The sequence below is a fragment of the Xenopus tropicalis genome, chromosome 4 (genome assembly GCF_000004195.4).
Source record: "Xenopus tropicalis strain Nigerian chromosome 4, UCB_Xtro_10.0, whole genome shotgun sequence".
Taxonomy (NCBI): domain Eukaryota; kingdom Metazoa; phylum Chordata; class Amphibia; order Anura; family Pipidae; genus Xenopus; species Xenopus tropicalis.
The window spans coordinates 72,480,363-72,495,767 of NC_030680.2; the positions used below are offsets into that span (position 1 = coordinate 72,480,363).

Consider the following 15,405-nt stretch of genomic DNA (forward strand, 5'->3'; position numbering starts at 1 on the left):
GGCGGCGCGATTTCGCGCAAATCGCCGAAAAAGACTCGCGAGTCTTTTTCGGCGACTTCCGGAAATCGCCCCGCTGCGTCTGCCATCCCGCCGGCGACTTACATGTTCGCCGGTGGGATGGCAGGGCTAGGCAACTCGGGGAGATTAGTCGCCCGCGAACAGGGAGTTAATCGCGGGCGACTAATCTTCCCCGTGTGCCAGAGCCCTAACACTGAGTCTGATATGTGCATATTATAAAATACTTAATTTGCTTGCATGAGAGAGTAAATAAGCCCTATAATGTAATTTAAACACAGATTTATAATAAACAAATTCCAAGATATTGCCCTTTTTAACTTTCAAACTTCAGAGACAATCACTATTATGCAAATTTTATATGACACTAATAGACTCCAGCAAATAATGGGATCTGGCATATTACTTAAGGGTAGCCAATAAATCATCAGAATACAATTCAGGTTGTTTGTATGTAGGTGTGAATGCTAATATTAGCAGGCAGATGTGTATTTTCTGCTCTTATAATTAAACCTAAACAAGACATTATTCCAGAGAGGTCTTGAACAAAAATAGTGTGCTTTTAGCCTGTCCTAGTTTGGGAAAAGGCATTGGGGAAAAAATGTACATTACTGTGATACTGTATATTACAATGGCATCATTAAATATTGTAATTACTAAGTAAATGCAATATTCTGTAACTAGAACAGAAGGTAAATTAATCTTTTACATATCTGTTTTCATACAGTGCAAAGGGAGTCTGTATAGTCAGGGATACATATTTCTTTAGCACACTCTCTCTACAGTATATATATATATATATATATAACATGCATTACACAGGCAACAACAATTTTACAAAACTCATGTTACTGGATTACAAAATTCTTTTGGTACAAAAGTGCCCCAGCCCAGTGTTACATGCAGACATAATCAGGAGAAGGAAAGATAAACCAACACTGCTTCCTTCAGGTACATTATGCTGGAGGTGGTGAGATCTTATCACAGACTTGAAGATCCACTTGCTTGGTGAGGTCGTCAATTGACAGGGATACAGGCTCTTGGCACAGGGGCCACATTAACAAGTTGATGCAGTGCTCCATCCAGCAGTATTTTCAGGCAGATATTGATGGGGAGGCCTCTCAGAGGGCCCTATATAGGGGCAGATAATATAGAATTTATTTAGTATTGATATATCACATTAAAATCAAATTAGAAACTTGGCTGGCCAGCCTACCTTATTCACAACCAGATATAGTTACATCCATTTAAAACCATATATGCACTGTATTAAATTGTTTAAAAACACAAAAAACCTTATTTCAAAAAATTTAAATAGCAAGAAAAAGGAGAAAAAAACAGTAACTAAAATTGGATATTCCTCTTAAGGAGAGCGGTATTGTGTTCTCTATGCAGGTTCCACTTCAATTATCCTGGTGGGGGTTGGTGAGAGGAAAAAGTTCTTAATTTGCAGAGTTAATTCCCTTTATATATTCAAGCAAGATTTTTATAAAGACCAATGTCTCTTATAAGTGTCCGTGCTACTGTATATAGCAAAAAATTATTACCACAGTCTTAGTGGCCAATATAGTTGCACAAGTTAGTGAATTAATTGATGTTACTTATATTGTTTTCCACCACCGCAGGGTGATTTTACTTCCAGCCTACACCAACGACTACTATGGGGCATCCCCCAGTCGTTATATGCGTGTAGCATAAATTTTATAAAGGATGAAAAAACAGAACAATCTCACCCAGCTTTAGCACGTTCTTTGCAGCACTCGCTTAAACTTCGCCGCTTGCTTTCAGATAAGCTCCCAAATTGGTCTGAAGGGGCTAAATCCACAGCTTAAAATTGCCCATGTATGACCACCTTTAGCTTTCACAAAATGAGACTAAATGCTATATATGTAAGTATTCATTGATTAGCCCTCCCTAAACAAAAATTTACCCTCTATCCCTTGTTACGGCCTTGGATCGAGTTTTTGAAACTTGAATATTAAAGATTTATTAAAGCAAAAATTCTAGAAATTGGAACAAAGACCCAAAGTTTTTTTTTTTTTTTTTGAGACAGCCTCTTTAAATGAATGGAACAATTTGATTTTCATTAGCAATCAACCGTTCTTCTATTACTTTGTGTGATAATGACTAACCGATTTGAGATTTCTCATGTAAGCTATGGACTGCGGGAAAAAAACAGACAAATGGCATTCATTGTAGAGAAATGAGATGTAATACATTTTGAAATTGAAAGTAAAATAATTTGAAGAATATGTCCGGTGTATATACTGTACATATGAAATGTAGTTGGAAAAAGATAGGAGGGTTGATTTAATAGTTTCTGAATAGTGATGGGCGAAAAGTTTTGCCAGGCATGGATTCGCGGCGAATTTCCGCGTTTTGCCATTGGCGGATTGTTTCGCGAAACGGATGAAAAATTTTGCCGCGGAAAAATTCGCCGCACGTCCAAAAATTGTCGCAAGCGTCAAAAAAGAATAGTCGCGGGCGACAAAATAATATCCGCGCGACAAAACAATAGCACACGACAGAAAAATAGCCTCAGACGACACAATAGCCGCGCGACAAAATAAGAGCCGTGGGCGACGAAACAATAGCCGCGCGACAAAATAATAGCCGCGGGCGACAAAATAATAGCAGCAGGCGACGAAACAATAGCCGCGTGACAAAATAATAGCCGCGGGCGACGAAGCAATAGCCGTGCAACGAAATAATAGCCGCGGACGAAGAAACAATAGCCGCGCGACAAAATAATAACCGTGGGTGACGAAACAATAGCCGCGTGACAAAATAATAGCCACGGGCGGCGAAACAATAGCCGCGCGACAAAATAATAGCCGCGGGCGACAATTTTTTTGGTCACACAACATTTTCGCAGTTTCGCAAATTTTCCCCCGTTTCGCGGATCTTTTGAAAGATTCGCAAATTTTTCGGCGAAGCGAAACGGAACAGATTCGCTCATCACTATTTCTGAAGTCACCATAAAAACGCCTAGACACTCCAATGTATTCTGGCCATCTGCACATGTGTATAAGTTTACACTAGGGGGCAGATTTACTAATCCACGAATCCGAATCTCGAAAGGGAAAAAATCGTATTGGAAACGAAAACTTTTTCGTCGCTGTCACGATTTTTCGTATCTGGCGCGACTTTTTTTTCGCCATCGCAACTTTATCGTGTTTTGCGCGACTATTTCACAGACATCGCGATTTTTTCGTATTGAGCGATAGTAAACTGCGGAAAAACCAATCCGATTTTTTTTGTGACGGCGACGAAAAAGTCGTGGAAAACATAAGAAAAAGTTGCGACAGCGCAGAAAAAATCGCGGGACATACGAAAAAGTCGCGACGGCGACGAAAAAGTTGCAAAAATACCGATCATTACAAAAAAACATATTTGGACGCCTTTGGACCATTCGTGGATTAGTAAATCTCCCCCTAGGGATGAGCGAATCTGTCCCATTTTGCTTTGCCGAAAAATTTACGAATCTTTCAAAGGATTTGCAAAACAGAAAATTCGTGAAACGGCAAAAAAAACCCCCAATTCTTTTCACACGAGAGACAATTCTTTTTGCCCTGAGACATTTCTTTTGACAGGTGCCAATTCTTTAGACGCACAACCAATCTTTTGACGAGCGAGAAAATTCTTTTTGACGTGCGACAATTGCTTACGACAATTCTGAGGCAAATTTTGTCGCCCGTTTCATGGAAAAATCCGCCAGTGGCAAAACGCGGAAATTCGCCGCAAAACCATAACCAGTAAAAAAAAAATTCCCATCACTAATTTTTACTATTACCTGCCATATATCGGGCCATTGTTAAATTGTTAACAGTCACTATATTTGTCAATATGGATAGCACTGACTGACTGCTGTGTCATGATTAAGCTTCTGTAGATAGCACTATAGAAAAGAATACAGTACATACAGAACATTTCTTATTTCTCTCAATTACATTCACTTTTTTTACATACCTGAATGCATTCACATAACAGCATTTTACAATCTTTTAGCGATGTCATTGTGCATCTTGTAATTCCTTAATGAAATCAATAAGCTTTCTTGTCTTCAACAAAATGCCAAAGACTTTCAGCAATGCAAAACTTCAAATGGGCAGCTTACAACATTTAAGCTTCACCAAGCATTATATTCACATTCTAAAATCAGTCTTGGGTAACAAAAATATAATGGAAGTAAATGAAAGTACAGTGAAAAACTCTCTTCTCTAAATCTTTTTAACTTTATCCTATTTATTTTTCTCTTCAAGATATAGCTATTTTCTGTCCTATATTTCTAGAGGCTGATTTAGTTAAATAGGTGCCAAATTTCACTAATGTATTTACCCACAGCAGCCAATTAGAGCCTTGCTTTCATTTTCTATCTGGCAGTAGATTTATCAAAACTAAATGCTGATTGGTGTTTATAAGCAAGTGTTCTTAGTACCTGTTCCTAAATTAATCCTACAAGGTAGGACAACTTTTTGGTAAAGCATATGTTGCGATATAGTAGGTTTCTGGGCATAGAGGGGCATTTACATTTAATAATATGAAAGGAAGCCATGTGTTTTCACCTTATAGCACACATTTCTTGCAGTGAAAAAGTGTTTGTATTGGCATGACAAATAATTCTTGTATTTCTATGCCTAACTCAGAAAACTCCTCTACACAACTTAATTTGTTTTTAGCTCCAATAACCAGCCATTATTAACTCCCTTACATTTTAACCATGCTACTGTGCTTCAGTGATTGTTAATTCTTGCCATTGTAACTCTCTTAAACATCTTACTAATGATCTTGTCATACAGATTTCATGCTTTGGGGAAATGTTATACTACTGCAGCTAGAAGTCATGGTTGAATCTGTGTGCATATAAGTGTGTGTGTTTCAAATTAATAATATTCTGTAAAATGAAAGAAAATCTGACATTTTGGGATCTATACAGTTATCTCCAGACTTCATGATACACATATATTTGAATGTAGTGCTCATAATGTATTTTTCATATATTCAGTTATTTAACAATTACCCATAAAAAGAGCAAAAAAATTATAGCAGTGGATGGCAAAGTTCTGATAAAGAAAATTTCTACTTTTGCCTCATATAAGTATGTAAATCCCTTGACTCTACAGCAAGTAGGTACTTAATTAAAGATGTAAAGCTACTGGAAACTTATTATACAAAGAGACTAGCTCACCCTGGATTAATCCTCTTGCTTCTCACACAAGCACAAAATTACAGAGATATTAATCGTTCTGATGAAATACTTTTTTTATTCGTCTAATTGGTTAGCTTTGGTTAGTTTTAACTTAAGAATATTAATCTGTAGGAATATACTTGTAACAGCCTTGCTTAGCTTGTAAGAAAGCATTTAGTTCAGTGTGATTACTTCTTACATGTCTTGATTGCAAATAGCAAGGTGTTCCTAGCAGAATGAATACAGCTGTCACGAAAATGATTTGTCTGACCCTAAGACGCAAGGGTGACTATAATATGTAAAATCTGAAAATGTTAAACATAGTTCTATAATGGTGACCATGATTGGAGGGCAAAGGAAAAAACATTTATGATAATTCCCTAATCCTTGATACTATCCCCAGTGCTTCAGGAAAAGACTATGCTCAGGGTAGAAATTCTAAATGTTCCCTAAAAATCCACTCTATAAATCAGTTTATAAAATAAAATGATTACTGATTTTATTACTGAAGGAACATTGTGTCTAATTTACATTTGCAACAAATCTCACCCACAATGTGTAAGATTGGTTGCAAGACCATCTTTCTCTGTGGAAATTCACAGCCAATAAATACTGATCATTAAATCTTTTTTTAAATAATCAGATGCTGTGTAATTTATTTATTTCTTTTTATAAGATAACCCAGAAACTATTGTTGTCCTACAAAACCTCACAAAATCATGAGTGATCATTACTGGAAATAAGTCTGAAATTCAGGTACGGGATCCATGGAAAGCCTTTATCCCATAGACTCCATTTTAATCAAATAATTTAGATTTTGAAACTGATTTCCTTTCTCTCTGTAATAATAACACAGTACTGTACCTTGTACTTCATCACAATTAAGATATAATTAATCCTTACTGGAAGCAAAACAATCCTGTTGGGTTTAATTAATGTTTTATTAATTTTTTAGTAGACTTAAGGTATGAAGATCCAAATTACGGAAAGACACCTTATCCAGAATGCCCTTGGTCCCAAACATTCTGGATAATGGGTCCTATACCTGTATAATAACTTGGCTTACTCTATATTTAGAGTACCTTTGCTTAATTATCACTGAAGGTAGATTTATTGATATTTGGATTTTAGTGGTTTTTTGAAACCATGAATGAACTAATTTTCCCAAAAACTACGAATGTCTAGTCACTTATTAAAAAGATCCAAATTGAAAAAGCACAAACAAATTAAAATTAGAAATGAAAACCAAATGTTTGCAGGATTTACTTTTTTGGGAGAATCTTCCCATGGGAAAACAATGGGACAGCTTCCTAAGACTTTTACATGACCTTCACAGCTTGCAGATGGTGTATTTTTATATTTATGTTTTTTGTGATTTCGACACTATAAATGCTGAAAAATTCACTTTTTTTTTTACATGGAAAAAAAATCAAGTTTTAGAGCAAAAAACACAAATCATGAAAAAAAAATATGAATGTCCCTCCAGATAATAAAATATATATGTATATAAATAATTAAATTTCCCTTTATTTTGGCACAAGCAATTGTTTCCTACATTGCATGAAGGGATGGTAAGGTGGAGATCTTAAGGTCCCTCAAGGACTTATAGCCAAATGTGGACCCCAGCTAGTAGGTCAGGTGGTATAGAATGGGGCATAGTGAGGATGGAAGGGTTACTGGCAGGAATTTTAGTGATATGGGAGTAGAAAAGGGTGGCCAAGATATGGTTTGGGGTGTGGAAAGGTATTAACACAAAGGGGGATGTAGTGGATCAGAAACAGAGGTGACAGCACTGTATTCTACTAAATGTGAATACAGGAGACAGGTGTGGGTTGTGTAGGGGCACTGGAACTGGGTGTGCAAAATGAGGCATCACAGAGGTGGAGGAGGTAGACACTGAAAACATCTCAGATGCTGCAAGCCAGAGCATTATAATGTATGGGTCCATTTGGGGTAAAATGGTCAGGAGTAAGGAAATGATTTGGAAAGGTGAGTTTGTGGAATTTTTTCACTTTCCCAGTAGAGTTGGTGGAACCCAAGGAGAATGACAAGAAAGACAAGGGTAAGACAGAGTAAGAGCAAGCATTACAACTAAATCCAGAAAACATTTGCTTTGAGCATTCTATATTTTGGTGAGCATAGCAGGTTAAAAGCAACAAGAGTGAAGCCCCATTCAATTCTGTTTTATTGTCAACATTTAAAAATCATTTAAAAGGAGTTTGGGGTTTGGACTAATGGTAGTATGATGAGCAGTTTACTTAGAAACTAGAGGCGACCCATGGAATCAGGTGGGGCCTAAAGAGTGTTACTCTTTGGCTGAAATTGATGGTCACAAAGAAGGTGCCACCCTGCCGATGTGGCACAGCAGAGTGCCTTATCAGCACTGAATAAACCACGATACTGCTGCCATTGAATAACAGAAGTGGGGAACTTAATGCTAATTCAAGTCCAAATGTTTCTGATGTAATGAGTGCACCCCTAAACTAGAAGGTAAGAGAGGGAGAAAAAAAGAGCTATGCCTCCAAGGAGGGCACCAGTGGGGATGAGCCAAAGGTTTCTATGGCTAGTGTGGTACATTAGAAGGCATAACACAGAGCTGCTGAAATAGGATATCAGGTTAGGTTTTAGGATACTTATCCAACCTCGAGAATATCTATGGTAACTTACAATCAGTGACTCAGAATCCAGCACTAGTGCCTAAGAAGCTACAAGGGGAAATCAAGAAGGACCAGATTCTGGCCCATTTGAGGTATCACCCAAGAAGCTGGAAAAATTTAGGTTGAATCTTCTTTTATTACACCCAGAAGATTGGTAAATGATGATATCAATCCTAAATTGTGTTCAGTGTGTGGCTAAAGCATTCATAGAATACTCAAATACTCATTTGTACGATGGTTCATTCACTCAGACTGACATCTTTTTGGGTGCATGTTCAAGGGGGACATTTGCATGGATCTTTGTTAACAGATGGCTCTCATCTGCTTTTTGGAATGTGTAGTATACAAGCGAGTTGACTTCACTGGTATGGTGCATACAGTATTTGGGATTATTTTCTTGTGTGGGGGGGTGCTGCTGACACCAGACAAAATAATGGGTCTAGTTTTCTAGGTCTAAAAATTCATTTGGTGATGGGGGGGAGCTCCCTGTGCAACCTACGAGCAATGTGTGTAGTGTATTTATGGAGGGAGTGCAGCAATCAAATTGCAGACATCCTAATTTGAGGATTTGGCACAGCAGTTTCTGGTGATGAGTTTCTTATAAATTAGTTGTTGGGGAGGCATTTGCAAGAGATGAAAAATGAGGAAGCTTTTGCAGTGGAAGCAGAGATGGCAAGAAAATATTTGACAGTCAACCTATTTTATAAATAATTTACTAATTTCTATTGTCAAAGACTAGTTTTATATTTAGAACATACATAATTATGAATAATTATCTCACCCAGATTCTGGTTTATTATTTTTAAACATTAAAAAAAGGAGAGAATCACAACTTCAGGTGGCAGACTAGTTACTTTTATCACATTCCATGTGCCAAGTATCACTAATAATGTAACCTGCTGCATTGTTTAATTGTGCATACAGAGCACTGACGCTGGAACATAGCAAAGTCATAATGCATATGGAATTGGCTTTTATTTAAAACAATAAACTGACACATACAGGGAATATTCAGAAACATCCATGTATACTGTATCGGTACAGAATTCTTTATTTTGGAAACACATTATCCAGAAAACTGCGAATTACGAGAAGGCCGTCTCCCATGAACCCCATTTTAAGAAAATAATTCTAATTTAAACAAATGATTTCCTTTTTCTCTGCAGTATTGTTTTTTTTCTGCCATGTATTTGATCCTAACTAAGCTGCAATAAATCCATATTTGTCTCAATTCTATTGGATTTATTTCATGTTTAAGTGTTTTTTAAGTAGACTTACGTTATGGAGATTCAGTTTACAGGAAGATTCCTTATCCAGACAAACCCAAATCCCAAGCATTCAAAATAATAGATCCTATATGATCCACAGATGCACATACTTGACCTCATTTATATTAGCACCTACTGTACTTTGGTGCATGAGGGATAAGGCACATCATACAGGAAGAATGAAGTACAAAGGAACCCTGTATCAAACATCTGCCTTGACTTAGTCATAAGAACAGGGCTCTCTTTATTGCTGAACAAACTCACAATTATATGACTTGTAAGTGTGTGCCCATGTGGTACCAGCTTCCCAAGAATTCAGAATTGGCGAATAGGCCAAAATCTTTGTGTCTCTACTATCAGACACAAGGCCTGACTGATTGGGGGAAATTTAAATAATAAGAAGAAGTAGATAAAACTATCTCAATGTTTTGTATGAAAATCACATACAGTACATACTGTATGTGTCTGTACAGTAAATTATCATAAGTTAGGCCTTATAGCAATGACATTTCTATATAGTCCAAAAATCTGGCATCAAACCATGCAAAACTGCCCCTTTACACTTTATTTAAAGTCTTGCTTGGAAGGTTCTGGTACAAGTCTTTAGGAAACATGTTTTAGTGCCATGTTTCTGAGCTAGTTAAAGCTCTTGAAAATATCTTGTGTGTCATTACTATATTAAGGGGTCCAAGACTTTATAGTTTATATCATGTATATAATAGATATAAATATAAATACTGTAAAATATCAACTTTTATGTACAGTAGCTATACATGAATACGAAGGGGTTCTTTGTAATATATTCTAGCTTTTGACAAGATGCCAATCAAATTTGAAAGGCCAAAGACAAATACTTTGTCTGAATGTCCTGTAATAACAGCAAGTTTCTTTTATACTTCTGGAAAAATTATTTCAATAATCCTGAAGCTACACTGATACAGTTATGTATGTCATTTGATATCCATTGTGTTTCTCTTAGCAACAATTCATGAATGCACATCCATTTTACCAGAGAGATACATACATATATCCAGATATACTGCAAAATATAAAAAGTGCCCTAAAGTTATGATAAGCACAATTAAACATATATATAGCTTTCTTGACAATGTTGTAACATTACATGTGAGATATATGTAAGCTTTTTTAAATACTTATTCAGTCTGTAACAATATTTATATATATTTGAACAAGACCTATTTCCCTTTACATAGTTCATATAAGTGAGTGCATTTTAATGATGTGGGTAGTTACAAAATACTGAATATTTAGTCGTCCTTCATCAAATTAACTATACAAACTGATTATCCTGAAAGTATGTATTTGCTCAAAAATAAAGGTTTTGAAGTCATAGAGAGCTGCTTAAAAATTTAAGATTTGACCTTTACTGAGGATTTTTTTTCTTAATTATTGACTAGTCACTAGGAACAGTTGTAGGTCCAAAGACTATTTAAAGACAGACAAAAGGGCACATGCAGTTAGCAAAGTGCGTTTTTTTCCCAGAATTTTGGTGTCATTGCCATTACAAAAGGGTTATGCTTCAGGCACAATTGCACTGTCCCTGAAGCAAAAGTGCTGCCCCTACAGCAATTGTGTCTAATTTAACAAAGTTACCACAACTGCACACACAAGGAAAGACATTGCAAAGCAAAACCTTAATAGTTTAATAAAAATGTTGGTATCAAGGTTGGTAATCATGCTTTGAAAGCAGCCAAGTTAGCTGGGCATCTGAAACTTTCATCAGGTACAAGGAAGCATGCAAAAAAGCTATCAAGCAAGATATAAAAGGAGTAAAAGTAATCCAAAATTATTTTTTAAATATGTAAATAGTAAAAATAATTAAGCAAGAATGGATGGGACCCATATTTTTAGAGGGAGTTTAGTTGGTTGATGAGAGTAGGGAAAAACTTTTTTTTTCATCTGTCTAGACAACAGAGGAACCAGCTTATGAAGGCTTCCTTTTTAGACCCAATTCTAGTAATAGAACTACTGATGCATAGGTCACTCAGGAGAAAATTCACAATAGACTTGAACATGTAAAGGTAAACAAAGGTCCAGGACCAGATGGTATTTATCCCAGGGAACTTGAAGGATTAGCACCTGCATTAATGACAATCATGGTACTATAGTGACTGGACCTTACCTTCTTACACCTGTTGGTTTCAGTCAACACCTAACTGAATATGTTCAATGAAACCATTGTGGCTGGATATCTGTGACTGTACTACCCTTAAGGGTTTAAATGCAGAGAAATTTTGTCTTGGATGTGTATCGAGAGGAAAACTCCACTGATACCTAGCAATGAGATGAATACGGTAGATTCTCTGTATTTAGATAATCTTTTTATTTAAGAGAACAGCAAGATGGCTGACATAGTAATTTGATATATATTGTGAGAGATGCAATGAATCATTGTTTGGTGTGTTTTCCACCAGTGTTAAAGGTGGGATACAAGTAGCACCAGGTAAAATGCCTGGTTTTGCAGCAGGTAATGCTGTGTTTAAATTACTGGCTTAGGAAAAGCCAAATTAATAGGTCCCTGGAGTGAATGGAGAGAGAGCAGGAAAGACCTTCCATTCCAAACTCCAGTTAACGTTTTCAGTTGGCCAGCTGTAGAGAGCTCCCAGATTAGCAAATAAAAGGGCTGTGGGTTTACACAGTAGGGGGTTGAGTTGAAGTTGGTTCTTTATTCAGAGTAGGCCACTCTCAGAGCGGGGCACAGAACAGGAAGGCTGCCTGTCTGTGTTAGGAACTCCCAGAGGAGCTGGGGGTGCCTCCTGCTTCTGTGATTCACCGTGGATGTGTGAAAGTCATTGGCGATGGTGTGAAACCCCATAAAGGTTCCAGAATGTGGAAGTTACCCTGGAAAGTGAGAGCCCTGAAGAAGGGACAAATTATAATCATGAACTTTATATTAATGAACTGTGTTCCTTGGAGCTTTATGTTGGTAAGAATTTTCCCTAAAGAAACCTGTGTATTTGCCTGAAGAAGTGGTGCCCCTTCTCTATGCTCTATGCAAATCCTCAGCATACAGTACCTGTCTACCATTGCTAATTCCCCCAGGCAGTCAGCATGTCACAATATACACTCACCTAAAAGTTTATTAGGAACACCTGTTCAATTTCTCATTTTTGCAATTATCTAATCAACCAATCACATGGCAGTTGCTTCAATGCATTTAGGGGTGTGGTCTTGGTCAAGACAATCTCCTGAACTCCAAACTGAATGTCAGAATGGGAAAGAAAGGTGATTTAAGCAATTTTGAGCGTGGCATGGTTGTTGGTGCCAGACAGCCTGGTCTGAGTATTTCACAATCTGCTCAGTTACTGGGATTTTCACGCACAACCATTTCTAGGGTTCACAAAGAATGGTGTGAAAAGGGAAAAACATCCAGTATGCGGCAGTCCTGTGGGCGAAAATGCCTTTTTGATGCTAGAGGTCAGAGAAGGGTAATAGTATGGTGTTCCTAATAATCCTTTAGGTGAGTGTATATATACTGTGTATGTATATACCTGTATATACTGTATATACATAATGGAGTTGTTTGCACCCTTGCTATTGCATCTTCACACAGAACATCTTCACATAACAGAATCTTATGTACGCTAACGGTTAATTAAAAAGATTTTATTTTTGTAGTTTCCGAATAAAATCATACTTACTTTTTACTAAAGGGCACATTTTCTTGCATGTAGTTCTTGCAGTATAAAATAATCTTGAATTATTTGGAGATTACAAATGTTCAATATTTCTTTTCATACTTAGGAAATCCTTCTAAATTCCATTTGCATTTTATCTACTGCACTTACCCATCAAGCAATCAACATCATCAAAGCACAAGTGTTTTAAAATGTGCTGTGTATCTGAGTTTCAGAAGTAAACCAGGCTGTGCAGAAAAGACACATTAAAACAATCAAATCAATGATCCAGCGCTTTTTATGTCTTCGTGTGTCAGTGGAAACAAATATTTTATGTTACAGGTAAGATGAATTGTCCCTGTTCTAGCAGAAATATGAAGTCAGTAACAAAGGTACAAGGCCTATTGACCAGGATCTTTTATGTAACAGTAAACCAGTCTCACCTTTTTCTAGAATGCAACTTGTACAATAAATATTTATAAAAAGAAAAATCATGGTGTGCAAACAGATTTATTCTTGTTTAAGCTGCAATGTAAAACAATGTACAGGTATTTATGTACTGCACATCTAAGGGCAAATAACCATATAAACATTACTCATAAACAGGGTACACTTCCCCTTCAACTGTGGCACCTGCTAGTAGATCAGAGGTGATTCACACCTAGGAATGTTATAGCTGGTTTAGTCCGTTGGTTGGTATTGTGGTGAGAGGTAAGCAAACATCTCCTCTGATAGATTTTTGCGCAAAAAAAGAAGGGAAACAGTTGAGTGGTGCCCCCTGGTGCATCTATAGTAGAACTACAATGCAATAGCAGAACATTTTACGAAATGCTCAATGGAACTTTTTTTTTATAAAAAAATTTCTATACTGGTAACCCATGGACCACAGCATTGTATGGGAAGAGAACATCCCTAATACATGTTTATGAACGAACATCTGGTAAGGAAACTAAAATATATGTTTATTTAAATATGGAATAAATGATATTAGAGTGTTAGCTCCTGCTCCAGTATGTTTTATCGCTGAATATTTGCTCCATATAATGATATGGTACAAGGCCCAGGCAATAACATTGGATGCTGCTTTGAAAACTATTAATTGCACTTTCTCACACTGCTACTTTATTTTTAGTTACAGGAACAGCTGAAAAAATGGTGACATATAATGCCCTGTACACCATTGTGTCTTGGCCTACCATGTCATTTTTATTATAGGAGAGTATCTCTTGCTCCCCTGCGGGGCTTCTAAAGTCACCCACCTAAGTGCCATTTTCACCAACAACAACTCTTGAATTGTTCAATGCATTTTGAGGTTAGAAACAGAGGTGTTACCTCTCTGAAGAGTTGCAATGTGCCATTGTATGTATGTATACATTTATTTATAAAGTGCCACAAGGGTACGCAGCACTGTACAATCTTACAAAATACAAAATTACACACAGGGAGGACAAGTGTTATAATAAATAAATACAATATATATAAATGCACAGGGTATAAGTGCCATGTGGTATGAGACACAGTAGGAGGGAGGTCCCTGCCCCGTAGAGCTTACAATCTGAGTGGTTGGGTAACATACAGGCACAAATTGGAAGGTAAAAGTGCACCAGGTATGGGCATTTGCCCTTAAGCGCGCAGGACTAGGCAAAATAATGTTTCAGTGCTCCAGAAAGTAACAGCTGAGCTTTTTCTTAAAGAGAGATAGTGAGTGTTCCCTACGGAGGGATTCAGGGAAAGAGTTCCAAAGGTAAGGAGCAGCGAGATAGAAAGGTTTAAGACAAGAGCGCATATGGTGTAAAAAGACGGAGGCTCTGATTGGATTAGTGGAACAGTCCATATGCTGAGGACTTCCTGTGGAGATGTGAATTGTAAAACTATAATTTGTAATGTGTGCTAAAATCTGCTACATTGGTTTTAATGCAAGTGTTCACATGGACTGAGAGATCTCTTTTGGGTGAATGTAAATTTCCTATCTACTATTTTTCTTTCTTTCCATTAGGCTGGCCACCTAATGCACTTTTCTGTCTCTACTCTAAATCTGTCAGCACCTGTGAACCATGCATTTAACTAGCTAGTTTGTGTTAAAAACCTGAAATGTATTTTGTGTTATATTTAAATGTGCAAGATATGCATGTATGGAAAAGTAATGCATTTGTTAGATGTATTGCTAGCAAGGCATTTAAAATACTTATTATAAGTGCAACTTTAAACATAAAAGTATTACCATACCTCTGATCTAGCTGGGTGTGGTGGCTTGCACCTCTAAGAGGCAGGCCAGCAGCACTTCCTGGAATTTAAAGGGAATATTGCAGTGCATTGTGGGAGCTCTGACTCCTATAAAAGGCTGGAGGACTCTGCAAGCAGGGAGTCATTGTAAAGTCTAAATGGGAAGTGCTGTATCTCAGAAGAGCTGCTTTATGCTGTGAATAGCAGGGTTTTTGTTTTATTTTTCTTTTCTGTAACAAAGTCTGCTTTGCTTTGCAAGTCTCTGCTATATGTGTAAAAAAGAGCCTTGCCTATTTGTTTTTTTTTGATAGAGGTCTTGTGAAATAAACCTCTGATTTTTTACATCAAGACAATAATTTTCTTTGTGAAAAATTCCCTATGCCTCACACTTCCCATACTGAAGTCCTCAGCATATG

At 37.0% G+C, this 15,405-nt stretch overlaps 1 long non-coding RNA gene across 1 annotated transcript; it reads right to left on the bottom strand.

Annotated features, from left to right (window-relative positions):
* Positions 1-280: 280 nt before the first annotated feature.
* Positions 281-15,113, bottom strand: LOC105945955. Its single transcript, XR_001169502.3, has 2 exons — positions 14,993-15,113; positions 281-1,146 (listed from the first exon to the last, which is right to left on the bottom strand). It is a non-coding gene; the product is annotated as an uncharacterized LOC105945955 (long non-coding RNA).
* Positions 15,114-15,405: the final 292 nt, after the last annotated feature.